General features: G+C 44.3%; 1 protein-coding gene across 3 annotated transcripts in view; it reads left to right on the top strand.

The window, feature by feature from the left end:
- Positions 1-27230, top strand: part of LOC115463418 (oocyte zinc finger protein XlCOF6-like) — a 1170818-nt gene that overhangs the window by 399383 nt on the left and 744205 nt on the right. Inside the window, exon 1 of one of the 3 annotated variants that reach the window (XM_030193925.1) lies at positions 650-673. The exons of the other annotated variants lie outside the window; for them this stretch is intronic. The gene's annotated coding sequence lies outside the window, so the exon portion shown is untranslated. Of the gene's footprint in view, positions 1-649; positions 674-27230 lie in introns of those variants that run through there. 3 annotated transcript variants of the gene reach the window in all.

The raw sequence follows: 27230 nt of genomic DNA, 5'->3' as shown, positions 1-27230 counted from the left end.
CTCCCTACCCATCTTCAAATCCTTACTCAAAGCCCACCTCTTCAATGTTGCTTTCGGCACCTAACCTTTTACCTTTCAGGAAATCTAGACTGCCCCAGTTTGACGACCCCTACTTGTCTGACTGTACATTTATCCTTTAGATTGTAAGCTCTTTGAGCAGGGACTGTCTTTCTATGTTAAATTGTACAGTGCTGCGTAACCCTAGTAGCACTTTAGAAATGTTAAATAGTAGTAGTAGTACTAGTAGCAGCTCAAGTTTGCTTGCCTTGTTTTGAGTGTATGGTGATGACGACTGCATGCAGGGAATGGGAAACAGAGACTTACCAAATTGGCTTCAACATGTTGACGTCATCTCCATCTCCTACGTTCTTCAACATCCTTCCTTACAAACACAGTATTCCTGCCCCTTCCTTTGCATTCCAAACCTCGTTCTCGTGCTCCAGTAGCCTCTCTCAGTGCATTGCAAGCCTCATTCTGGTGCTCCAATAGTCTCTCTGTGAGTGCCAAGCCTCATTTTCACACTCCAGTAGCTTTTCTCACTGTGTTCCAAGCCTCATTCTGGTTTCACCATTGCTTCTTCCGAGAGTGTTTCAGAGGCTTGTTCTTTATGCAGCCACCTCCGAGGTGGAGTTTGGAGGCTGAGGAGATGCTGGTTCCAGACATTTCAAAGAACGTAAGGACACCTGGATTTCCTTTATGTCTAAGTTTAATTGGCTTTATGTCTGTATCTGTGTTGTGTGAGACAGTAAGTGGAGGAGTAGCCTAGTGGTTAGGGCAAGTCACTTAACCCTTCATTATATCAAGTCCCATTAACAAGATTCTGGAATGTTGCTACTATTTGAGGTTCTACATGGAACGTTGAGATTCTGTTGCTACTATTTGAGATTCTACATGGAATGTTGAGGTTCTACATGGAATGTTGAGGTTCTGTTGCTACTATTTGAGATTCTACATGGAATGTTGCTAGTGGAGGAGTAGCCTAGTGGTTAGGGCAAGTCACTTAACCCTTCATTATATCAGGTCCCATTAACAAGATTCTGGAATGTTGCTACTGTTTGAGGTTCTACATGGAATGTTGAGGTTCTGTTGCTACTATTTGAGATTCTACATGGAATGTTGAGATTCTGTTGCTACTATTTGAGATTCTACATGGAATGTTGCTAGTGGAGGAGTAGCCTAGTGGTTAGGGCAAGTCACTTAACCCTTCATTATATCAAGTCCCATTAACAAGATTCTGGAATGTTGCTACTATTTGAGATTCTACATGGAATGTTGAGATTCTGTTGCTACTATTTGAGATTCTACATGGAATGTTGCTAGTGGAGGAGTAGCCTAGTGGTTAGGGCAAGTCACTTAACCCTTCATTATATCAGGTCCCATTAACAAGATTCTGGAATGTTGCTACTGTTTGAGGTTCTACATGGAATGTTGAGATTCTGTTGCTACTATTTGAGATTCTACATGGAATGTTGAGATTCTATTGCTACTATTTGAGATTCTACATGGAATGTTGCTAGTGGAGGAGTAGCCTAGTGGTTAGGGCAAGTCACTTAACCCTTCATTATATCAAGTCCCATTAACAAGATTCTGGAATGTTGCCACTATTTGAGGTTCTACATGGAATGTTGAGGTTCTGTTGCTACTATTTGAGATTCTACATGGAATGTTGCTAGTGGAGGAGTAGCCTAGTGGTTAGGGCAAGTCACTTAACCCTTCATTGCCCAGGTACAAATAAGTACCTCTATATACTATGTAAACCACTGTGAATGTAGTTGCAAAAAACAACAGAAATATATCAAGTCCCATTAACAAGATTCTGGAATGTTGCTACTATTTGAGATTCTACATGGAATGTTGAGATTCTGTTGCTACTATTTGAGATTCTACATGGAATGTTGCTAGTGGAGGAGTAGCCTAGTGGTTAGTGCAGTGGACTTTGATCCTGGGGAACTGAGTTTGATTCCCACTGCAGCTCCTTGTGACCAGGGCCAGTCTTAGCAAGTGCGGGGGGGGGGGGGGCTGTGCAGACCAATTTGGTGGGGCCCTATCCTAGCCCCACCCTAGCTCCACCCCAGTACACAACCTAGTGAAAAAACAAAAAAGGCTGCAAATACTACATGCTAGCAGGATACTGCACCTTGATCACACATGAAAAACACATGACACAACAGATATGAAGGCAAAATACTGAACTGGAAAGTTACTTCAAGAAGTCAGACTCAGCATGCAGCAATACTAGAAACATTGAAACTTACATGCAAAATATCACAGATGCACATTTCCAAAAGCTGACATTTTCCAATTAATAAATTCTGAATAAAATACTTTTTTCTACCTTTGTTGTCTGATCATTTGGTTTTTCTATTCGCTTTGGTCCCAGTGTCTTCTTTCCATTTAATATTTTTTCTCTCACCATGTCCACCATCCTCCTGTGTCCTTATGTGTCCTGTCTACCATCTGTAGCCCTGTCCCTATCCTTTCTCCAGTTTCAGCATCTGCCTTCAAAGTGTTCCGATCTAGCCCTTAAATTCAGCAATTTTCCTTCCATCCATATCCAGCATTTCTCCTCACTCCCTCCATCCATGTGCATCTACTTTCCTCCCCTCCCCTACATCCATGTCCAGCATTTCTCCTCTCTTTCGCTTCCCCTCCTTCCATGTGTATCTCCTTCCTTTGTCTTTCCTTCCCTGTTCCCTCCATTCCTGCCTAACATTTCTCCTCTCTTCCTTGCCCTCCACTCCATCTATGTCCAGATTTCTCCTCTCTTCTCTCCCCTCCATCCATGTGCATCTCCTTCCAGTCTTCCCTCCATCCATCCATGTCCAGCAACTCTCCTCTCTCCCCTGCCCTCTTCTCCATCCATCCATGTCCAGCAACTCTCCTCTCTCCCTTGCCCTCTCCTCCATCCATATCTATCAAATCTCCTCTCCCCTGCCACCTCCAGCCATCCAAATCCAGCAATTCTCCTCTCCCCTGCCCTCCCCTCCATGTTCAGTGATTTCTCCTCTGCCCTTGTTCTCCCCTCCATATCCAGCGATTTCTCCTCTCTTCCTTGCCTTCCCTTCCCATCCATGTCTGATTCTCCTTTGCCTCGTCCACCCCTGCCATCCATGTCAACTTGCCCCAGTTCCAGAGTTTGAAGTGCTACCCAGCCCTGCCCCCACCTGCCCATCCTCAGCTCCCCAACAGCCCTCCTCTCCATTCCTGCCATGGCTGCCCCGGCGCCCAGCGTTTAAACCTTTTTATTTTAAGTCACAGCAACGGCTCACCTCCAGCTTTTCCCTTCTCGCTCAGTGACTCCTGCCCTCGCGGAAACAGGAAATACCTCATCAGAGGAAGGCGGGACATTGAGCAGGAAGTGAAAGGCTGGAGGTGAGCCATCGCTGCAACTTAAAATAAAAAAGTTTAAACGCTGGGCGACCACGGCAGGAGTGGAAAGGACGGAGGGCTGTCGGGGAGCTGAGGGCGGGCTCAGCGGGGGGTGGGCCCCTACGCCAAGCTCCCTCCCTACCCATTTTCAAATCTCTGCTTAAAACTCACCTCTTCAATGCCGCGTTCGGCACCTAACCTCTCATGAAATATAGTATTACCTACCAGACGGACTCTACACTTGTCTTTAGATTGTACACCTGTCTTTTTAGATTGTAAGCTCCTTGAGCAGGGACTGTCCTTCCATGTTAAATTGTACAGCGCTGCGTAACCCTAGTAGCGCTTTAGAAATGTTAAGTAGTAGTAGTGGGCGGCGGCAGCGCCTATGGGACTGTGAGCGCCGGTGCGGGAGCGGAGCGGGATGGAGCGGAGAAGGCAGAGTTGAGGCGCGCCACGCGGGGCCCCCCTTAAGCGAGAGGCCCTATGAGGCCGCCTCGGCCTAAGACCAGCCCTGCTTGTGACTCTAGGCAGTCACTTAACCCTCCATTGCCTTAGGTACAAATAAGTACCTGAATATAAGTACACAAGTAATGCCATACTGGGAAAAGACCAAGGGTCCATCGAGCCCAGCATCTTGTCCACGACAGCGGCCAATCCAGACCAAGGGCACCTGGCAAGCTTCCCAAACGTACAAACATTCTATACATGTTATTCCTGGGATTTTGGATTTTTCCAAGTCCGTTTAGTAGCGGTTTATGGACTTGTCCTTTAGGAAACCGTCCAACCCCTTTTTAAACTCTGCTAAGCTAACCGCCTTCACCACATTTTCTGGCAATGAATTCCAGAGTTTAATTACACGTTGGGTGAAGAAACATTTTCTCCGATTTGTTTTAAATTTACTACACTGTAGTTTAATCGCATGCCCCCTAGTCCTAGTATATTTATTTTTCTTTGTTGCATTTGTATCCCACATTTTCCCACCTATTTGCAGGCTCAATGTGGCTTACATAGTGCAGTACCAGCATGAACAAATACAAAGAGCTACCAGGTACTTCTTAGGAGAGCTACCAGGTACTTCTTAGCCAAGATCAGGTGACCCTCAGGGGGAGGAATGCTGGCTTCGGCCTAACCCCTGGTAAGCCTTTTCTTGGTTGAGAGGTGCCCAGCTCTCCCACCGGTTGCCTTTTCAGGTGCCGTGGAGGACTTGCAGCTCATCTGCATATCCTCGGAGCCTTCACCGGAGTGACTCCCAGGTCCGTTCCGATCCACTCGGGGCCTCTGCTCAAGGTGCACAGTGCTCCTACCAGGTGCTGTGGAGGACTTGCAGCGTTCTGCATATCCTCACAGCTGCATCCGGGGTGACTCCCAAATCCACCCCGACCTTCCCAGGGCCTTCGCCACAGTTACCCAGGGCTTTCGCTCCACCTACCCAGAGCTACCAGGTACTTCTTAGCCAAGATCAGGTGACCCTCAGGGGGAGGAATGCTGGCTTCGGCCTAACCCCTGGTAAGCCTTTTCTTGGTTGAGAGGTGCCCAGCTGTCCCACCGGTTGCCTTTTCAGGTGCCATGGAGGACTTGCAGCTCATCTGCATATCCTCGGAGCCTTCACCGGAGTGACTCCCAGGTCCGTTCCGATCCACTCGGGGCCTCTGCTCAAGGTGCACAGTGCTCCTACCAGGTGCTGTGGAGGACTTGCAGCGTTCTGCATATCCTCACAGCTGCATCCGGGGTGACTCCCAAATCCACCCCGACCTTCCCAGGGCCTTCGCCACAGTTACCCAGGGCTTTCGCTCCACCTACCCAGAGCTACCAGGTACTTCTTAGCCAAGATCAGGTGACCCTCAGGGGGAGGAATGCTGGCTTCGGCCTAACCCCTGGTAAGCCTTTTCTTGGTTGAGAGGTGCCCAGCTGTCCCACCGGTTGCCTTTTCAGGTGCCGTGGAGGACTTGCAGCTCATCTGCATATCCTCGGAGCCTTCACCGGAGTGACTCCCAGGTCCGTTCCGATCCACTCGGGGCCTCTGGGAGAAGAGGATATTTCTCTGGTAAGTGAACAAATTTTGCTTGTGCTTTCGGAACTTGAAGATTGGGGTTTAAAGGAGGAACTGTAAGTTAGTGATAGGCTGATATCCTTAATACTTTAGCAAGTTTTAAATTACGGAAAAACTCAAAAAACACTAAGATGGAGTCAGCAGTCCAGCAGCGAGAGGGGTGCTATCCAGTCTTTTGCATTGAGTGTCACATGTATGATTATCTCCCAATTGGTGAGGTGTCATATGTGTGTGCCCGATGCAAAGAGCTCCTAGCTCTCAGAGAACGTGTCCGTTCTCTTGAGGCTAGAGTAGCAGACTTGATGGAGCTGAGGGAGACAGAGAGGTACATAGAGGAGACCTACAGGGATGTTGTAGAGAAGTCCCACCTCCAGTCAGGTAGCCCCTGTGCTACCTTGGAGGAGGGAGGTCTCCTAGAAGGAGAGCATCACCCTGGTGAAGTAGGAAGTACTCCTGTAGCCAGGACCTGCCCACCAGGGGATGTACTATCCTTTCGCACCGAGGATATATCTCCAAATATTGCCCGGGAGGGAAAGGTTAGGACAGCTGTTGTACTTGGTGATTCGATCATTAGGCATATAGATAGCTGGGTGGCTGGTGGACGTGAGGATCGCCTGGTGACTTGCCTGCCTGGTGCGAAGGTGGCGGACCTCACGCGTCACCTAGATAGGATTTTATATAGTGCTGGGGAGGAGACGGCTGTCTTGGTACATGTGGGTACTAATGACATAGGAAAATGTGGGAGAGAGGTTCTGGAAGCAAAATTTAGGCTCTTAGGTAGAAAGCTGAAATCCAGATCCTCCAGGGTAGCATTTTCTGAAATGCTACCTGTGCCACGCGCAGGGCCCAAGAGACAGGCAGAGCTCCAGAGTCTCAATGCGTGGATGAGACGATGGTGCAGGGAGGAGGGCTTTAGATTTGTTAGGAACTGGGCAACATTCTGGGGAAGGGGGAGCCTATTCCGAAAGGATGGGCTCCATCTTAACCAGAGTGGGACCAGGCTGCTGGCATCGGCGTTTAAGAAGGAGATAGAGCAGCTTTTAAACTAGAAATGGGGGGAAGGCCGACAGTCGCTCAAAAGAGCATGGTTCGGGATAAGGTATCTTTCAAAGATATCACCATAACAGGGAAGATAGAGTATCCTGATAGTGAGGTTGCAAAAGAGATTGTAGTAGATCGGGTATCCTTAAATAACAATAAAAATCAGACAAAAGATTGCCAATTAATACTGTCAAGTACTAAGCATGATGTACTTAGGAACAACAAACATAGTTTGAAATGTCTATATGCGAATGCCAGGAGCCTAAGAAATAAGATGGGGGAGTTAGAATATATTGCACTAAATGAAAAATTAGATATAATAGGCATCTCTGAGACCTGGTGGAAGGAGGATAACCAGTGGGACACTGTCATACCGGGGTACAAATTATATCGTAGTGATAGGGTGAATCGGATTGGTGGAGGGGTAGCATTGTATATTAACGAGAGCCTTGAATCAAATAGATTGAAAATTCTGCAGGAAACAAAACACTCCTTGGAATCACTGTGGATTGAAATTCCATGTGCAAAGGGGAAAAGGATAGTGATAGGAGTGTACTACCGTCCGCCTGGCCAGGACGAACAGACGGATGCGGAAATGTTAAAGGAAATCAGGGACGCAAACAAACTGGGCAACACAATAATAATGGGGGATTTCAATTACCCGCATATAGACTGGGTTAATGTAACATCTGTACACGCAAGGGACATAAGATTTCTTGATGAAATCAAGGACAGCTTCATGGAACAGCTAGTTCAGGAGCCGACAAGAGAAGGAAAAATACTAGACTTAGTCCTTAGTGGTGCTCATGATCTAGTGCAGGGGGTAACGGTACGAGGGCCGCTTGACAACAGTGATCATAATATGATCGGTTTTGATATTGGCATTGAAGGAAGTGAAACTAGGAAATCAAGTACGCTAGCGTTTAACTATAGAAAAGGTGATTACGACAAAATGAGAAAAATGGTGAAAAAAAGACTGAAAGGAGCAGCTCGCAGAGTAAAAAACTTGCGTCAGGCGTGGATGCTGTTTAAAAACACCATCCTGGAGGTTCAGGACAAATATATTCCACGTATTAGAAAAAAGGGAAAAAAGACTAAACGTCAGCCGGCGTGGCTAAACAGTAAGATAAAGGAAGTCATTAGAGCCAAAAAACAATCCTTCAGAAAGTGGAGAAGAGAACCAACTGAAAGTAACAGGATAGATCATAAGGAATGCCAAGCCAAATGCAAAGCGGAGATAAGGAGGGCAAAAAAGGACTTTGAGAAGAAATTAGCGTTGGAAGCAAAAATACATAGTAAACATTTTTTTAGATACATTAAAAGCAGGAAACCGGCCAAAGAGTCGGTTGGGCCACTGGACGAAAATGGTGTTAAAGGGGCGATCAGGGAGGACAAAGCCGTAGCGGAGAAATTAAATGAATTCTTTGCTTCGGTCTTCACCGAGGAGGATTTGGGGGGGACACCGGTGCCGGAAAGAATATTTGAAGCGGGGGAGTCGGAGAAACTAAACGAATTCTCTGTAACCTTGGAGGATGTAATGGGTCAGTTCAGCAAGCTGAAGAGTAGTAAATCACCGGGACCTGATGGTATTCATCCCAGAGTATTAATAGAACTAAAAAATGAACTTGCGGAGCTACTGTTAGAAATATGCAATCTGTCCCTAAAATCGAGTGTAGTACCGGAAGACTGGAGGGGCGCCAATGTTACTCCGATTTTTAAGAAGGGTTCCAGAGGAGATCCGGGAAATTATAGACCGGTGAGTCTGACGTCGGTGCCGGGCAAGATGGTGGAGGCTATTATTAAGAATAAAATTGCAGAGCATATACAAAAACATGGACTGATGAGACAAAGTCAGCACGGATTTAGTGAAGGGAAGTCTTGCCTCACCAATCTAATGCATTTTTTTGAGGGGGTAAGCAAACATGTGGACAATGGGGAGCCGGTTGATATTGTATATCTGGATTTTCAGAAGGCGTTTGACAAAGTGCCGCACGAAAGACTCCTGAAGAAATTGCAGAGTCATGGAATCGGAGGTAGGGTATTATTATGGATTAAGAACTGGTTGAAAGATAGGAAGCAGAGAGTAGGATTGCGTGGACAGTATTCTCAGTGGAGGAGGGTAGTTAGTGGGGTCCCGCAGGGGTCTGTGCTGGGTCCGTTACTTTTTAATGTATTTATAAATGACCTAGAGATGGGAATAACTAGTGAGGTAATTAAATTCGCCGATGACACAAAATTATTCAGGGTCGTCAAGTCGCAGGAGGAATGTGAACGATTACAGGAGGACCTTGCGAGACTGGGAGATTGGGCGTGCAAGTGGCAGATGAAGTTCAATGTTGACAAGTGCAAAGTGATGCATGTGGGTAAGAGGAACCCGAATTATAGCTACGTCTTGCAAGGTTCCGCGTTAGGAGTTACGGATCAAGAAAGGGATCTGGGTGTCGTCGTCGATGATACGCTGAAACCTTCTGCTCAGTGTGCTGCTGCGGCTAGGAAAGCGAATAGAATGTTGGGTGTTATTAGGAAGGGTATGGAGTCCAGGTGTGCGGATGTTATAATGCCGTTGTATCGCTCCATGGTGCGACCGCACCTGGAGTATTGTGTTCAGTACTGGTCTCCGTATCTCAAAAAAGATATAGTAGAATTGGAAAAGGTACAGCGAAGGGCGACGAAAATGATAGTGGGGATGGGACGACTTTCCTATGAAGAGAGGCTGAGAAGGCTAGGGCTTTTTAGCTTGGAGAAGAGACGGCTGAGGGGAGATATGATAGAAGTGTATAAAATAATGAGTGGAATGGATCGGGTGGATGTGAAGCGACTGTTCACGCTATCCAAAAATACTAGGACTAGAGGGCATGAGTTGAAGCTACAGTGTGGTAAATTTAAAACGAATCGGAGAAAATTTTTCTTCACCCAACGTGTAATTAGACTCTGGAATTCGTTGCCGGAGAACGTGGTACGGGCGGTTAGCTTGACGGAGTTTAAAAAGGGGTTAGATAGATTCCTAAAGGACAAGTCCATAGACCGCTATTAAATGGACTTGGAAAAATTCCGCATTTTTAGGTATAACTTGTCTGGAATGTTTTTACGTTTGGGGAGCGTGCCAGGTGCCCTTGACCTGGATTGGCCACTGTCGGTGACAGGATGCTGGGCTAGATGGACCTTTGGTCTTTCCCAGTATGGCACTACTTATGTACTTATGTACTTATGTAAAGTGAGGTTATGACAGACTAATGATCAGAATTGATAGACATATTGGGGGTCAAGGGGAAGAGTAGGTTATGTCCAATATGAACATTTATATTGATTGTGTTGCGGGATTAGGCATTTAGGTTGAGTTGTTTGAGTATGCCTTTTTGAACAGGTAAGTGTTTAGGAGTTTCCGGAAGATTAGGTGGTCGTATGTTGTTTTCACAGCGGTCGGAAGCGCGTTCCATAGTTGTGTTGTTTTTAAGTCTTTTGCAGCTTGGGTAGTGGAGATTTAGGTATGATTGTGTTGATTTTGTTGTGTTTCTGGTTGGTAGGTCAATGAGGTCTATCATGTATCCTGGGGCATTGCCGTAGATGATCTTGTGAACCAGGGTGCAGATTTTGAACACAATACGTTCTTTGATTGGGAGCCAGTGTAGTTTTTCTCGTAAAGGGTTGGCGCTTTCGAATCTTGTTTTTCCTAATATAAGCCTGGCTGCTGTGTTTTGAGTAGTTTGGAGTTTTTTTTTTGTGATTTGTTCTTTACATCCCCGCATAGATTCCGTTGTAGTAATCTAGAGGGCTTAGTACCATGGGAAGAAACGTTTCACTCGTTTGAGCTTCCACATTGAGTTAAACATTTTCTTTGTTGTGGCTTTCACTTGGCTCTCCAGTGTGAGATTTTGGTCGATTGTAACTCTGAGAATTTTCAGTCTGCCTGAGATAGGGAGGGTGTGATCTGGGGTGGTTATGTTGGTGGGTTTGATTGTGTTATGTTGGGATGTGAACCGCTTTGAATGTAGTTGCAAAAAAAACACAGAAGGGCGGTATATCAAGTCCCATTTTCCTTTCTGAGACCTCAGGGACCCTAAGACCCACTATTTGAAAAAGATTGGAGGTGCTGATTGAACTCAGTAAAAAAAAGCCCCCACGCCCAAAAAAAGCAGCACCTGGGCCCATAGGAGTCAACTTTTCAAAATTATTGGGGGTGTTAAGTGTTCTGTCCTCTGAGAGCCTCACACTAGTTTATAATATGATCCTAAAATGTTATTCTCATTTCTAAGGACTTTCACTGCTGCAATTCCCACTGCAAAGATACGTGACCAATGCATTGTGTGTAATGTAGTTCACAGGCGATGCAGCCACTCGCCTGTCTGAATAAGAATTGTTACTATTGGTTTATGCTGCTGACCAGATCTCTCTTTCTCAGCCAAGCTTGGCTCCTTTGTCTACCTGCTCTCATTTCCTGGTCATTCTTACTATCTCTGTCCTAAGAGGTCAGCCAGGCATGACCTTTCCCTCCAATTGCCTGACCAATTTACTTCAATTCTTTGAAGGAGTAAACAAACATGTGGACAAAGGGGAGCCAGTTGATATTGTGTATCTGGATTTTCAAAGGGCGTTTGACAAGGTACCTCATGAAAGGCTACAAAGGAAATTGGAGGGTCATGGGATAGGAGGAAATGTCCTATTGTGGATTAAAAACTGGTTGAAGGATAGGAAACAGAGAGTGGGGTTAAATGGGCAGTATTCACAGTGGAGAAGGGTAGTTAGTGGGGTTCCTCAGGGGTCAGTGCTAGGACCGCTGCTTTTTAATATATTTATAAATGATTTAGAGATGGGAGTAACTAGCGAGGTAATTACATTTGCTGATGACACAAAGTTATTCAAAGTCGTTAACTCGCGACAGGATTGTGAAAAATTACAGAAGGACCTTACGAGACTGGGAGACTGGGCAGCTAAATGGCAGGTGACGTTTAATGTGAACAAGTGCAAGGTGATGCATGTGGGGAAAAAGGAACCCGAATTATATCTACGTCATGCAAGGTTCCATGTTAGGAGTTACGGACCAAGAAAGGGATCTGGGTGTCGTCGTTGATAATACACTGAAACCTTCTGCTCAGTGTGCTGCTGCAGCTAGGAAAGCGAATAGAATGTTGGGGATTATTAGGAAAGGTATGGAGAACAAGTGTGAGGATGTTATAATGCCGTTGTATTGCTACTTGGTGCGACCGCACCTTGAGTATTGTGTTCAATTCTGGTCGCTGCATCTCAAGAAAGATATAGTTGAACTGGAAAAGGTGCAGCGAAGGGCGACAAAAATGATAGCGAGGATGGGATGACTTCCCTATGAAGAAAGACTAAGGAGGGTAGGGCTTTTCAGCTTGGAGAAGAGACGGCTGAGGGGAGACATGACAGAGGTATATAAAATAATGAGTGGAGTGGAACAGGTGGATGTGAAGCGTCCGTTCATGCTTTCCAAAAATACTAGGACTAGGGGGCATGCGATGAAACTACAGTGTAGTAAATTTAAAACAAATCGGAGAAAATATTTCTTCACCCAACGCATAATTAAACTCTGGAATTCGTTGCCGGAGAACGTTGTGAAGGCGGTTAGCTTGGCAGAGTTTAAAAAGGGGTTAGACGGTTTCCTAAACGACAAGTCCATAGACCGCTACTAAATGGACTTGGGAAAAATCCACAATTTTGGGAATAACATGTATAAAATGTTAGTACCTTTGGGTAGCTTGCCAGGTGCCCTTGACCTGGATTGGCCACTGTCAGGGACAGGATGCTGGGCTTGATGGACCTTTGGTCTTTTCCCAGTTTGGCATTACTTATGTACTTATGTATTTATGATCACCCCTTGCTTCCTGATGGCAGGCTCTGTCCCCATTGGTCTATTTACCCCCTCCACCCTGGGCCTGTGTGAGCCCTTCTTAGCCTCTCCTTTACCCCTCACCATGAGGCATTCTCCATCTTGCTTCAGACCAGCACTTGTCCTGCTTCAAGCTCCCTGGAACGAACTTGTTTTTTTACCTTGAATATATCTTCCTAATAAGATATTGCACACTCCAGTCACCCAGCTTTGAGCCACTTCTATGTGCTCAACTATTTCTCACCTCTGCAATAAAGCTGCCTCTCTTCAAATCTCCACCTCCAACCACTGAAACAGCTCTCAGGATTATGGAGTCTCTGTGCCCTGGAGCAATACTTCTGACTGAGTAAATTATCTGTGATTTATTCAATAAAGAATAGAGACTTCAGGTGTGTTCTGGTGTGCCAAGGTTATACTCCAAGATATCAAGACTTTACAGTAACAAGCCCAGGCCCAGAGACTGGGCCGGGCCCGGGACAAGGCCGCCCCCGGCCCCGCCCCCACTGCTGCCCCCCCCTGAGGGGGACTCGGCGCCACAGTCCCACCCACCTCCGCCACCGGGCCGGGCCCCTTCCACCCGAACCCCTGCACATGCAGGACGTCAGATGCACAGAAGCCCTGCAGAGGACAGCGAAGATCAGCTGATAGGAGAGCGTCCGTTTGGGCCGCACATGCCGGAGTCAGAAGACAGCACTTCTGCTGGCAGGGGTTCGGGTGGAAGGGGCCCGGTGGCGGGTGGGATTGCGGCGCCGGGCCCCGGGAATTTTGTCCCCCCCCTGTCTCCCCCTCTCGGCGGCCCTGAGCAAGCCTTGAGAGTCTTGACATTAAGCCCAATGGAAATAACCCCTCTCTGGACACATACAAGCAATTTTCTCAATATTGGGGGTGCTCAAGCAGATCCTCTGCCTGGACCATAAATCTAGAAGCCTAAAGCTTGTTAGAATATCTTGATTTATGCGAGCGGTTGAAAAATGATGACTTTCATAATTGGGTTTGGAAGGCGTTGAATAGGCCACAGGAGTTGTATCATACTGTGAAATATTTGATTAATGGTTATGAAGATAAGCGCGTGAAAAGGGGACCGGATGCCATGGCAAAGGCGGATTACTTGATGGAGAAGATGGTTCTGTTAGGTAAGGGAGCGACAACTTGTGGCGAAATCATCGAGACACCCCGGGTTATTTCCTGCATCCCTTCCTCATCAAATTCAACCCATTTCAACTCAAGAACTTGGACCCCCCGCCCCCCCACCTCGATCCCTTGACACAAGGGAAGGTTGTTTTAACGCAACTTGAGGCATTTGTGGAAGAAAGTTTTGTTTGAACAGGTTTCAATATGGGTTTAGAAAACCAGTAGGGTAGCGACTTTGCTGATCTCGATTTTGGATTCATTGCGGAGAGGGATAGATCAGAACCAAAGTTATTGTTTGATTTCTTTAGATGTGTCGTCTGCTTTTGATTCTGTTGATGGCAATATTCATTTGAAGAGGTGGCTTATGTTGGGTATAGGGGGTTTGGGCTATGACTGGTTTGCCTCTTTTTTTTTGTCAGAGCGGGATTTTTTTGGTTCAAAGTGGAGGGGGTGTCAAGATCTGTTTCTGGTTTTTTTTTTTTTTTTTGGGGGGGGGGGAGTCATATAAATATTAAACAAAGCAGGGACAAGGCATAACCCTGTGGAACTCCTCTTAAACACAAGGTTATGCCTTGTCCCTGCTTTGTTTAATATTTATATGACTCCCCCCCCCCCCCCCAAAAAAAAAAAAAAAATCCCAAGTCGTTTGTCTTGGTTAACTGTGTGGCTTCAGATTGTAACAGCAGTTAGGATATCTGGGCTTAATAAGGTCAGGGTAAGCACGTTTGGTGCGTTGCAACAGCACAGTTTCAATTGATGTTTGTACATTCAAACAACAGTAATGAGTGCTGGATTGCCTGTGAGTTGTAATAAGTTTTTTTCATGGCCACTGTGGAGTTCTTTTTAATGATATCATCATCAGGATATATGTGATTGTCACAGAACAGTATGATGTTTTTAGGTACTTTTGTATTGATTTCTATTGATTTGAGTTGCTATTAGAACATGGAAACCCACTGATTCTCACTTTTTAACAAAGTGAATATTAATTTCAATATTTTTAGATCATTGAATGTGCGTAAAAGACGGCAATTGAGGCCAAGCATTGTGAGATTTTATTTATTTATTTTATTTTGTATTTTTAGGTGGTTGTAGGACTACTTTTAGGGGTTCACTTTGCTTTTTACCCCTATTAGGTAGGTGATATTTAGTATGTACGGTCATTCAGTTATTTTAGTGTTGTATATCTCCACCTATCTGTCCTATGGGGATAGCGTGTCAAATATCCGAGTGGGTGCCCACCTGGGCAGCAGTGACCATCAAACGGTTTGGTTTGATATAACAGCTAAAGTGGAGGGCGGCCACTCAAAACTCAAAGTTCTGGATTTCAAGCATGCTGACTTTAGTAAAATGGGGGAATACCTGAGGAAGGAGATGATGGACTGGGAGAAAATACAAGAAGTGGAAGGACAGTGGTCCAGGCTGAAAGAAGCTATAAATAAGGCCACGAACCTTTATGTAAGGAAAGTAAATAAAAGCAAGAGAAAAAGGAAACCGATATGGTTCTCCAAGCAAGTGGCTGAGAAAATAAAGGCTAAAGAGTTGGCGTTCCAGAAATACACAAAAACTCAAGAAAAGGAACACGAGGAGGAATACAGGATGAAACTGAAAGAAGCCAAGAGAGAGATACATCTGGCGAAAGCGCAAGCGGAAGAACAAATGGCTAGAAATGTAAGAAGGGGTGACAAAAATTTCTTCAGGTATATTAGTGAATGGAGAATTACTAAAAAGGGAATTGTGAGACTAAAAGATACTGCGAACCGCTATGTGGATAATGATGAAGAAAAAGCAAATTTGCTAAATAGATACTTTTGTTCTGTTTTCACAGAAGAAAATCCTGGAGAAGGACCACGATGGACTGCAAAAAGTATAAATGAGATTGAAGTGGATAGAGCACCGTTCACGGAAGAGAGTGTGTATGAACAGCTTGAAAAGCTAAAGGTGGATAAAGCCATGGGACCGGATGGGATATTGAGGGAGCTCAGAGTGGTTCTGGCGGGTCCTCTTAAAGATTTGTTTAACATATCCTTGCAGACGGGAGAGGTTCCGAAGGATTGGAGAACGGCGGAGGTGTTCCCTTTTCACAAGAGTAGTGATAGGGAAGAAGCTGGAAACTACAGGCGGGTAAGCCTCACTTCGATTATTGGAAAAGTAATGGAAGCGATGCTGAAGGAAAGGATAGTGAATTTCCTGGAAGCCAATAAGTTGCAAGATCCGAGACAACATGGTTTTACAAAGGGAAATCGTGCCAAACGAATCTCATTGAGTTCTTTGATTGGGTGACAGGAGAATTGAATCAGGGACGAGCTATGGATGTAATCTGTTTAGATTTCAGCAAAGCTTTTGACACGATTCCCCACAGGAGGCTCTTAGATAAACTGGAAGGGCTGAAGATAGGACCTGAAGTGGTGAACTGGATTAGGAACTGGTTGACGGACAGAAGCCAGAGGGTGGTGGTGAATGGAATTCGCTTGGAGGAGGGAAAGGTGAGTAGTGGAGTGCCTCAGGGATCGGTGCTGGGACCGATTCTGTTCAATATATTTGTGAGTGACATTGCCGAAGGGTTAGAAGGTAAAGTTTGCCTATTTGCGGATGATACTAAGATCTGCAACAGAGTGGACACCCAGGAGGGAGTGGAAAACATGAAAAAGGATCTGAGGAAGCTAGAAGAATGGTCTAAGGTTTGGCAATTAAAATTCAATGCGAAGAAATGCAAAGTGATGCACTTAGGGAATAGAAACCCTCGGGAGACGTATGTGTTAGGCGTGGAGAATCTGATAGGTACGGACGGGGAGAGGGATCTTGAGGTGATAGTATCTGAGGATCTGAAGGCGACGAAACAGTGTGACAAGGCGGTGGCCATAGCTAGAAGGTTGTTAGGCTGTAAAGAGAGAGGTGTGACCAGCAGAAGAAAGGAGGTGTTGATGCCCCTGTATAAGTCGTTGGTGAGGCCCCACCTAGAGTATTGTGTTCAGTTTTGGAGGCCGTACCTTGCGAAGGATGTAAAAAGAATTGAAGCGCTGCAAAGAAAAGCTACGAGAATGGTAAGGGATTTGCGTTACAAGACGTATGAGGAGAGACTTGATGACCTGAACATGTGTACTCTGGAAGAAAGGAGAAACATGGGTGATATGATACAGACGTTCAAATATTTGAAAAGTATTAATCCGCAAACGAACCTTTTCCGGAGGTGCGAAGGCAGTAGAACGAGAGGACATGAAATGAGATTGAAGGGGGGCAGACTCAAGAAAAATGTCAGGAAGTATTTTTTCACAGAGAGAGTAGTGGATGCTTGGAATGCCCTCCCGCGGGAGGTGGTGGAAATGAAAACGGTAACAGAATTCAAACACGCGTGGGATAAACATAAAGGAATCCTATTCAGAAGGAATGGATCCTAAGGAGCTTAGCCGAGATTGGGTGGGAGAGCCAGCCGGTGGTGGGAGGCGAGGATAGTGCTGGGCAGACTTGTACGGTCTGTGCCAGAGCCAGTGGTGGGAGGCGGGGCTGGTGGTTGGGAGGCGGGGATAGTGCTGGACAGACTTATACGGTCTGTGCCCTGAAGAGTACAGGTACAAATCAAAGTAGGGTATACACAAAAAGTAGCACATATGAGTTTGTCTTGTTGGGCAGACTGGATGGACCATGCAGGTCTTTTTCTGCCGTCATTTAGTATGTTACTATGAGATAGTCCTGGGGAAAGCCACCGCTTGTTCCTGGGAATCAATAGCATGGAATCTTGCTTCTCTTTGGGATTCTTTATGGGTTAGATTTTCAGGATTAGCACAATGCGTGTGCATGAGAGAGATTTGAAATAAATTTGCCTGTAACAGAGACCTTCTGTCTCATGCATATTTATTGTGGATATTCTGAAAACACGACAGAGCTATAGATCTATATAGCAAAGTAAAATAAAAACAAATGTGTATTTGCTGGGACACATATTAGACAAAGTCATTTTACAAAAGCATACGTTCAAAAAAAAGAACAGCATCCCTCAGGGCGACATGCAGGTATAATGCTAATGTGGGAGTTTTCCACTGTATATATGTATTGTCATTATAAAATACAAAATCCTCATGTACTGTGAGGAATCACCCAAGCCACACCCAGAACATGTCTCTGTAACGTATCCCTGTCCTGCCACTTCCATGTAGAAGTAGCCGCCTTTCCTAAAGTCCTTGTTTGCTGATTTACACGTGTAATTTGGTGTTTTACATATGCACAGGTCACCGGTATTCTAAAATCATCCCCCAAATGACAGACGAATAAAACTAGCTGAAATCGAATGCATTCTGAGCAACTCCACACGTCCCTGAGTGAGTTTCTGGGTCTTGTTTCAGATGCGGGTGACGTTTGAGGACATCGCTGTCTCTTTCTCCCAGGAGGAGTGGGAGTATTTAGATGAAGGGCAGAAGGAGCTTTACAGGGAGGTGATGAAGGAGAACTATGAGACCCTGATCTCCCTAGGTAAGAATTGCTTTGTCTGCATTTTTAAAAGAGGAACAGCATCTGATTTATTAAAAGTAATTTGTGATATTTTCTGTAGCTCCTCCACTTGAACTTCCAGGTATGATCAGGATTTCTCTTGGCCATGCTCTCTGTCTTAGGATGACAGTGTGAGGGCAGGACTGAGGCACTTCTAAGAGCTTCCTGTGTGTCCTACAAGTTTCCTCCTAGAGAGATTTTCCTCCAGTTCTTGCATCGAGGCTGAAAATGCTCAGGTCCTGGCTGTAACACAGTGTATCAAAGTAGCTGCTGAGACCAATCAAAAGTGTGATACTGTGTTAATTGGCCTTTCCTGGGCTTTTGACACTGCGAAGCTGCAGAATTGTCTCCAGGATCAACACATGATAAGAGTAATACAAGAAATCATCATTAACTGCTGTTTCCATGTGTTAGTTAGAGAGGAAGGTTGCAGATCATGACAAGAATCATCAGTCTTTGTTACTGCTCTTTTCAACATTTGATTTTCCACAAAGATTGAAACTTCTGTGTGTGCCAATGAGTTGGTTATCCTCCACACCCACTATTTCTTGGAGGATTTTCAACAGTTTCTAGAGAGAATCAGTCAGGTTCGGCCCCCTGGTCTGTGACACCATGAAAATAGCCAGAAATTTCAACCCTTTCCATAGCTGGATAGGACCGAAGCAGGTCATTCCTTTCTCCTCTTTGTATGACCAAAAAACCCCAAACAATTATTGAAACACAGGAAGGTTACAAAACAACATTATTTGTTTATACAAAATACATTTCTACTATTTAATAGAGAAAATTACCCAGTTTCTGCAGGTCTTGCACACAATTGGCCTATAATTTCAGAGACTCCCACAGGCTCTTCATATCTCTGTTAACATCATTCATGGAGTTTGTCCTTTTCAAAAGCATGTGCTTATTTTTCACTTACGAAATTGGTTGGTAATTCAATAACAGCACACCTCCAGTTAGCATATTTTGTAACACCAGGGCATCCAGGTGTAGTTATTGAAATACTAGCGGAAACCTATATCAATGTGCCTTAATGTTTAGGCAGCTGCAGCTATGCCAGCCGTAGTCCTGGCAGGTCCCTAAATGTGACTGGAACTGGGACTCCTGCCCCTGCACTGCCCACGTGGACAACCCCTTCCAATATATGTGTCCTTATAGAACAGTGTTTAGGGTGCTTTCGTGGGTAAGTGCTAATTTCTTTGCATTTCCATGTGCCGGAGCACGTGACCGTGGGCGTGTCTTGCCCAGCAGCAGGAGTGTCAGTAGGGGAAGTGAGATATGAACCTTTGCCCTCACTAAACCTCTCCTTCCCTTTCATCAGCAAGTGTTTCTCCTCTTTTTATTCTCATATAATATCATCCTGTGACTGCAGGGATGGGAATGTAAAAATGTTGCTCTGATTATGAGGGAAAGGGAGCTGAAGGGCTGAGAGGTCATCCTTTGAGACCAGTCGCCAGAGTCCCCTTAAAACACTTCATAATGGGGGGTCACGTGACGCTATGGTGGAGAGAGGACGTGAGTGATCTTCTCTCCGCTGCCTGCCTGCTCTTTCTAGCGTCTGCAAAAGAATCAATCTCCCCCATACCGCAAAAAAAATAAAGAGGAAGACTGCGCGAGTGTACCCGGTGAGCTGGAACAGCGGGAACCCCGATCATGGCAACGAAATCGGCCCAGAAAGAACGACAACGGGGAACGACGCCGGAGTACAAGATGGCGGCGTCTCCTCCCGATACAGCTTCCTCTGGATCGTCGGCTTGGGTAGCGGAGATTACATCCGAGCTGACAGTGGTAATGGAAGAACTTCTAGACCGGCGCCTTGCCCCGCTGGATCAAAAACTTGATCAAAAGCTGGAACAGTTAAAAGCTAAATTAGAAGATTTAACTAAAGAGTGTGTAGCGTTCCAGAATAAAACTAGCGAGGTGGAAGAAAGAATGGCGGGAGTAGAAAACACTCAGCAGGACTCGCACAAAAAACTGTCTGACCTGGAGTCCAAGCTTGAAGATTTGGAGAATGGCTCCAGAAGGAATAATATCCGTCTGGTGGGTCTGCCTGAAGCCCTGGGGGGAAGGCAGTTGGAGAGATTCCTTGAACAATGGTTGACAGACAGCATTGAATTCCCTGCAGCACTCGGCCCTCTAAGAATAGAGCGAGCCCACCGGCTGGGGGTAAGACAGATGGAAAATGCTAAACCACGGGTGATACTATGCCGGGTGTTAAATTTCATGCACAAGCAGCATATATTACAAGCAGCACGGTCCACTAACTCCTTGACTTATGAGAATAAAAAGGTTCTCTGTTTTCAAGATTATTCTGCGGGAATAGCAGCAAAAAGGAGGGCATTTTCACCAGTAGGCTCAAAACTCTTTGATCTGAAAGTTCGTTTTACCCTACAATATCCTGCTACCTTGAGAATAACACATCAGGGCAAAATGAGATCCTTCACGTCTGAAAAGGAAGCGAAAAATTTTGTGGACGGACTGGAACAGCTAGAGCCATCCACATCAGCGGATACAGTGCCTGCATGAACCAGCGAGGAACTAAAAAAGATCTGACAGAGTTTATCTCAATACTTCTTAAAAGAGCTACACTTCAGGCAACACAGCGTGTGATCTGGGGAAGAACAAGTTAAGGATAACTTGAACAGCTACCGGAACAAGGAAGAAATCTTTAAAGTTACTGATGAATGTTCAAGTATGTTATGGACACTGTTAAGAATTCTGTTTTGGGAACACTGTGGGTGAGTTATTGATGGGGATTCCAGACGTATAAAATAAAATATGTTATGGTGAAGATCCTGCAGGGTGAAAGGAGACAAGGAATCTAGAGAGTTTAATTGTAATTATGGGGAGATAAAAGGACATTGGGGAGTGTAGGGGAATGTAGAACTGTATGATAGAAGAGTAGAAGGGTAAGCGTTAAAAAGTGACGGTTTCCTAAGGGGAAGCACATGTCGGGTGGGTATAGAAGGGAAAGCAAAGGGGGGAGGGGGGAGGGATTAGGGGAAGGTTTAAGGGAAAGGAAGGAAAACAAAGGAAAACTGCGAGGACAAAGGGAATGTGTGTGGATGATGACGCTGAATGTGACTGGTATTTCAGACTGCATTTTTTATTTTTGCCACTAAAACAGATGCTTGGTAAGAAAGGGGGGTGCCAAAGGCTGGGATGGCACCTCTCAATTAGTATGACTCACTATTGGTTGATCTTGACTGCTTCTCTTAAGAAAGATGATTAAGCTAGTAACATGGAACGTGGGAGGTATACATTCACCTATTAAAAGATCTAAAATCCTGCAGTACCTCCAAAGAATAGGAGCTGATGGGGCCCTTTTGCAGGAGACACATCTCAGTGATCAGGAACACACAAAGTTAGCTAAATGGTGGGTGGGAGACTGTATTGCTTCATCTGCGGTAGGCAATAAAGGAGGAGTAGCTATTCTTCTTAGGAAAGGGGTGGCGTCAGATCCAGAAGGGCGCTTTATTTTCTGTAATGTTACCATTGCTAGGCGGCAGATAATTTTAGGTAGCATATATGCCCCAAACACGCTAGATCTTAAATTTTATAAACGACTACTCCGAATCCTCACTAAGATGGCGCCACTCCCTATGATGCTGGGGGGTGATTTTAATATGACGTGGGACCCGCAAATTGATAAATCCCATCCACATCTGAAAAAGGGGGCAATCAGCACTAGAGGGCTGCCCGATATGTGTGATACATTAGACCTTATAGATGTTTGGCGAACATTACACCCGACAGAAAGGGAATATACTCACCTGTCTAGGGCCCATCAAACCCAGTCAAGGAGTGATTATTTGCTGATGTCACGTCAAACTTTTACAGACATTACTGACGCTGTTATTGGCCCCTGTGTGATCTCAGATCACTCCGCAGTTTGGATGACGTGGCAAGTGGGAGATAATACCGCGCAAAAAAATAGGGGTTGGGCGTTTCCCAGTTATCTTTATAAAGACTCTAAATTTCGGGACTTTCTTATTGCTAAATGGGAAGAATACAGACATCTCAATGAAGGGTCAGTGGAAGATTCGGCGATATTCTGGGAAGCAGCAAAGGCAGTCCTAAGAGGGGAAATTATTAGCTATGTCAGTCACTATAAAAAAGCTCGAGACCGAGAACTACTGCGCTTGGAAAAGCAATTAATAGGTTTGAGAAAACAATATGGTAAGACTCCGTCCCCTGGGGTGCGAAAAGAGTTGATGTCGGTTCAAGCAGCGGTGAACTCCCTGATACACGAGAGGGCGGTAAAATCACAGGTGTATTATCGGTTCCAGCTGTATAAACATGGCAGTAAGGGGGGTAAACTGCTAGCTAAAGTAATAGCCTCACAGTATGCTTCTAGGCATATAGTGGCTGTTAAAGATACAGATGGGAAGGTACTGCATACAGATGGGGAGATAAGGGAAGCCTTTCACAGTTATTTTAAACAACTTTATAGAGCAGGAGGCAGCCAGGGCCTGCAAAGCGATATGTATTTACAAAATATAGATGCCCCCCTGTTAACACAAGCAGAAATTCAATATTCAAAATTTGAATGACCCTATAAATTGTGACGAAGTGGCTTGGGCAATCAGTCAAAGTGTTGCAGGAATTACCACTATTGTTAGCAGAATCTGTGGTACTTCAGGAGTCAAACAGCACACACCAGAATGAGAGAGAAATCTTCTTTATTTGCCAGCAAACAAAGTAGAACATCAGCACTAAGTCTCTTCTTCTCTTTCTCAGCTCTCTGGATCTTATGGCTTCTGTCTCAGCTCCTTCTCTTCTTCTTAGCTCTCTCCTTCTCCCTTCTTAGCTCTCTCCTTCTCTCTTCTTCTCTCTCCTTCTCTCTTCTGATGTAAGCTGCTTCTGCTCTCAGTTATATACTATTCCTAAACCCCTCTAGCCCCCCTTACTTTCCAGATGGTAAAGAATAGATGATTACCCTGCCTTGAACTAATCACCTCTACACATATGTTCAAAATATCAGTTACATAGGTTCCAGACATTTCCTAACTGACCTATGACCTGGGCCTCTCAGACTAGACAATGTGGCAGCTATCTCTGTATTATTCACATAATCCCAGTCATAGCTTCATACTAACTACTAACTGGACTCTGGCATTCATTAAGGGGTCAAGGGACCAATCTTTGCTTAATGGCATACAGATATGGTTTGTTATTACTTTCAGGACCATTCCTACACTTAGCTATTCATCAAGAAACAAAGTTGACTTTTCCTGACCTTTTTCACCTAGCTAGGACTGTGGATAATTCAAACCAGATGATCTATTTAAACTTGCAGAGATATCACTTGAAAGGTCAGACAAAGTTGAATTGAAAAGATATTCTACATAGAAATAGAACTTATTAATTACACAGAATAAAACATATTCTAAAATAAACAGAAATCAAAATTCCTTATAAGACAAAATCTAACTCATCTAGAATTATTTAAAATCTACTCTATTTTCTTCTAACCAACATTAGCCTAATCTTTTTAAAACTATCTTCTAACACTGTTTGCTTGTTGATCCCTCGAGATTATCCACTATGCCCAATAGCCTTCAGATGTGGTAAATAATTACTTCTCCCTGACCTTTCTAACCTCTTAGTCTAACAAAAGCTAGACATTCTTGAGCAATTAAACCCAGATAACATTCCTGCACTTTACATGACTGAACCAAAGTTTTAAACACCAATTAATATGACTTCTTTTGCCCAAGCTGCCTCAAAAGTAGACTAGGAAAGACACCCGGGGCAGATGGCTTCAAACCTGAATTTTATAAATTGATGGGCGATCGAATTATCCCCACACTGACCAAGGTATTTAATGAATGGGTGGCAAAGGGAGAGCTGCTGGACGGCCTCAATTTAGCCCAGATAGTGGTATTACCTAAACCGAACAGAGATGGAATGTTGTTATCTTCCTACCGACCTATATCCCTGTTAAACTTCGAGGTAAAATTGTGTGCAAAAATACTGGCTAACAGGTTGGGAAGAGTATTACCAAATCTCGTTCATGAAGCACAGGTGGGCTTTGTTCAAGGCCGTTCTGTTACTAAAAATTTGCGTAGTATCTTGATGGCATTGGAAACGTTAAGGAACTCTGCGGAGCATGCATTATTGATCAGTTTCGATGCTGAAAAGGCGTTCGATCGTGTAGAATGGCCCTTTTTATTTTCTGTCCTCACTAAATACGGATTTACTGGTTGGTTTGTGCAAGCAATCCAAACCTTGTATACCTCTCCTCGAGCACGGGTCTTGGTAAATGGAACATGGTCAGAGAGTTTTGAGATTAGTCGAGGAACCAGACAAGGGTGCCCACTGTCACCGTTACTCTTTGCTCTTTATCTAGATCCTTTAATCCGGGATGTAATTTCAAGTAGGACCATTAGAGGAATAACGATTGGACAGGCGGAATTTAAAATCGCGGCATTCGCCGATGATTTATTAATGACTCTTACTAGTCCTCGTAAGTCTCTTGCGGATCTTTTAGAAGTTTTTGCAGAATTTGGAGATTACTCCGGTTTTAAGCTTAATCTAGAGAAATCAGAGGCTTTGGCTATTCCTATGACTACCCGATTTTTTTGGAAAGAAGATTTTCCTTTGAGATGGGCAGAAGGCTCGTTTCGGTATCTGGGAGTTCTTCTGACAGCTCAGATGGAGGACATATTCAAGTTGAATGTCACTCGGTTGCTTAATCAAACTGCGCAACAGCTGGAAACCTGGCGTTGATAGGTCGGGTTAGCCTTATTCGAATGGTAATTTTACCCAGGTGGTTATATGTCCTGCAGGTTTTGCCGTTGAAATTACTTCAAAAAGACATTAAACAATTCTATCAATTAGTGGGGCGGTTCTGTTGGGCAAGAAAGAAAGCTAAGCTCAAGATGCACTTTTTGCTGGGAGCCTGGCAACATGGAGGATTGGGTCTCCCCAATTTGCAATATTACAACCTTGCTAGTTTAATGCGGGTGGTGAGAGATTGGGTTTTCTCTTCATACACACGTAGACCTCTGGAGTTGGAGAAAGCTTATTTTAGCCCCTACGACTTGGTCACCCTACTACATATAGAAAACATTTCATTGCCACAAAGGTTGAGACATTGTATACTTTTATTGCCTCTACAAGCAGCTTGGAGATTCTTGGCAAAGAAGCTGGGGGGTAACCCGAGTATATCAGAACTGTTGTCTATAAGGGGAAATCCGATGTTCCCACCAGGGTTGGAAAACCCAGTCTTTATACAATGGGAGGAAAAAGGCCTTGTACGTTTGGAAACAATATTAGATGGAGAAGGAAGTTTGAAATCCCTAGGACAACTCACACTAGAGGGAAACTGGAGGCACATTTTTAGCTATGGTCAGATGAAGCATTATATTCAATCCTTGGATGGGGAGGCGCTAAAACTTCATTTAGGGGAGAAAATCCGAAATTTTTTTGATGATATCTCTGATGAAGCCCCATCAATCTCGCGGCTTCAGAGGTCATTGTGGACCCTGACGCCGCGAGTGGGGCTGATTCAGCTTCGTCGGTGGTGGGAGGCAGATACAGGAGCGGATTTATCTAACTGGGATGTTGAAGCCTACATTAAAAGTATTCCCCGACTAATCAGTGGAGCCAATTACAGGGAATGTGCATTCAGGGTGTTACACAGAGCCTATATCACACAAGCTCAATTGTCCCGAATGGGAGGAATCCTTACACCAAAATGCTTGAAATGTAATCTTGTGGAGAACACTTTTTACCACGCATTTTGGGAATGTTTAATGATTCAGAACTATTGGCGGAAGATAGTAAATTTTATGACTTCACTGATATCACGTAGAATCCTCTGCAATTGGTTTTGGACTGCCCAGGTGCATTTCGGGGCTTAACAGCAGATGAGACACTTCTATGTCGAAAGTTATGTCTGGTGGCAAGAAAATGCATATTACAATCTTGGACTTCAGATAAACCTCCTGATTATTGGCATTGGCGAAACCAGACACATCAACTGATGACATGGGAAGCAAGGGAGGTTAAAGGTTCATGCCGCCGTAAGGCGCGTTTTCTAAAGCTTTGGGGGCCATTGTTAGACACATTAACCCAAAGAGGAAGGAGTCTTGTACTCAACACGTTATAACCGAGAAGCAGTCAAAGAAACATATTTATGACCTTAATTTTTTTTTTTTTTAAACACACATTCGATGGGAATCAAGGAGGGAAAGGGTAATGGGGGAGATAAAGGGATGGGGGGGGGGGGAAGGAACATTATAAGGAGTGTTCACTTGCTAATTTGTTATAAAAGTTCCTTTGAGCGTTGGTTTAAGTGGAAGGTGAAAACACTAAGATGCGGGTTGTGTACCATGTTCAATATGGCCGACAATTTTTGCTTGTCAAACTTAATAAGGCCAAAGGTTGATGTGTACTCAAACAGCATGTAATCTGCTGGAATACAGGTAGATACAATATAAGGTACAGACTGATGAAAAACTGGCTATTAGAAAACCTGTTTGTTTAGTCATAGGTTCGCAATAGATTTACTAAATAAAGGTTTAAAGACTATATAGGACACAGTTTAATAGTTAGCAGGGAATATGGTTTATATACTGTCCATGTAACAGCGAGCAGATGAGGATAATAGCCACACAATTGATGATTATATGGAGCTTCTTGTATTGACTGCACGAAATTTCAAATATTTACCTGAGATTTAAATCTATCATGCGTATGAGAATTCCATGTACAGTTACTACTAAAGCAATGCATAAATGACATGGGGGAATCCCTCATATCAAAGAGGGGGAGGGGGAGAAAAGGTGGGGGAAAAAAAAAAGGTTGGCACTCTGTACTAGGTTAACAAAAACTTTCTTTTTTTTAAATTTATTATTTATTAATTATTAACATAAACAAGCCTTACATCTTGTATTTGAAACACAGAGTTAGAAAATCATTTAAACATATGATTATCAAAATCATTAACATAAAAATATTTTTTCTCTTCCTTAGACCTCAATAATTGGGGGCGTTCCAACATAGACAAGGAGATCAGAGGAAATATATCAAAATAATTAAGGCGTTTCTCTTTTACACAATCTTAAATATTAATCAGCTATTGTACTTCTCACTGGAGTTACACTGGAGAGCTTTTTTTGATCCAAAAAACTTTTGAGTTGGTCTGACTCAAAGAAAACATATTTCACATTTTGATATTTCACAATACATTTGCATGGGTAGGATAACAAGAAAGTAGCTCCAATTGCCCTGGTTTCCTCTCTAAGTAAAAGAAATAGTTTCCTTTTTTCTTGAGTCATCTTAGTGACGTCTGGATAA

This window comes from Microcaecilia unicolor, chromosome 1, assembly GCF_901765095.1.
Source record: "Microcaecilia unicolor chromosome 1, aMicUni1.1, whole genome shotgun sequence".
NCBI classification, from domain to species: Eukaryota; Metazoa; Chordata; class Amphibia; order Gymnophiona; family Siphonopidae; genus Microcaecilia; species Microcaecilia unicolor.
The sequence above is the reverse complement of the archived record's forward strand: the minus strand, read 5'-3'. Positions and strand labels throughout refer to the sequence as shown.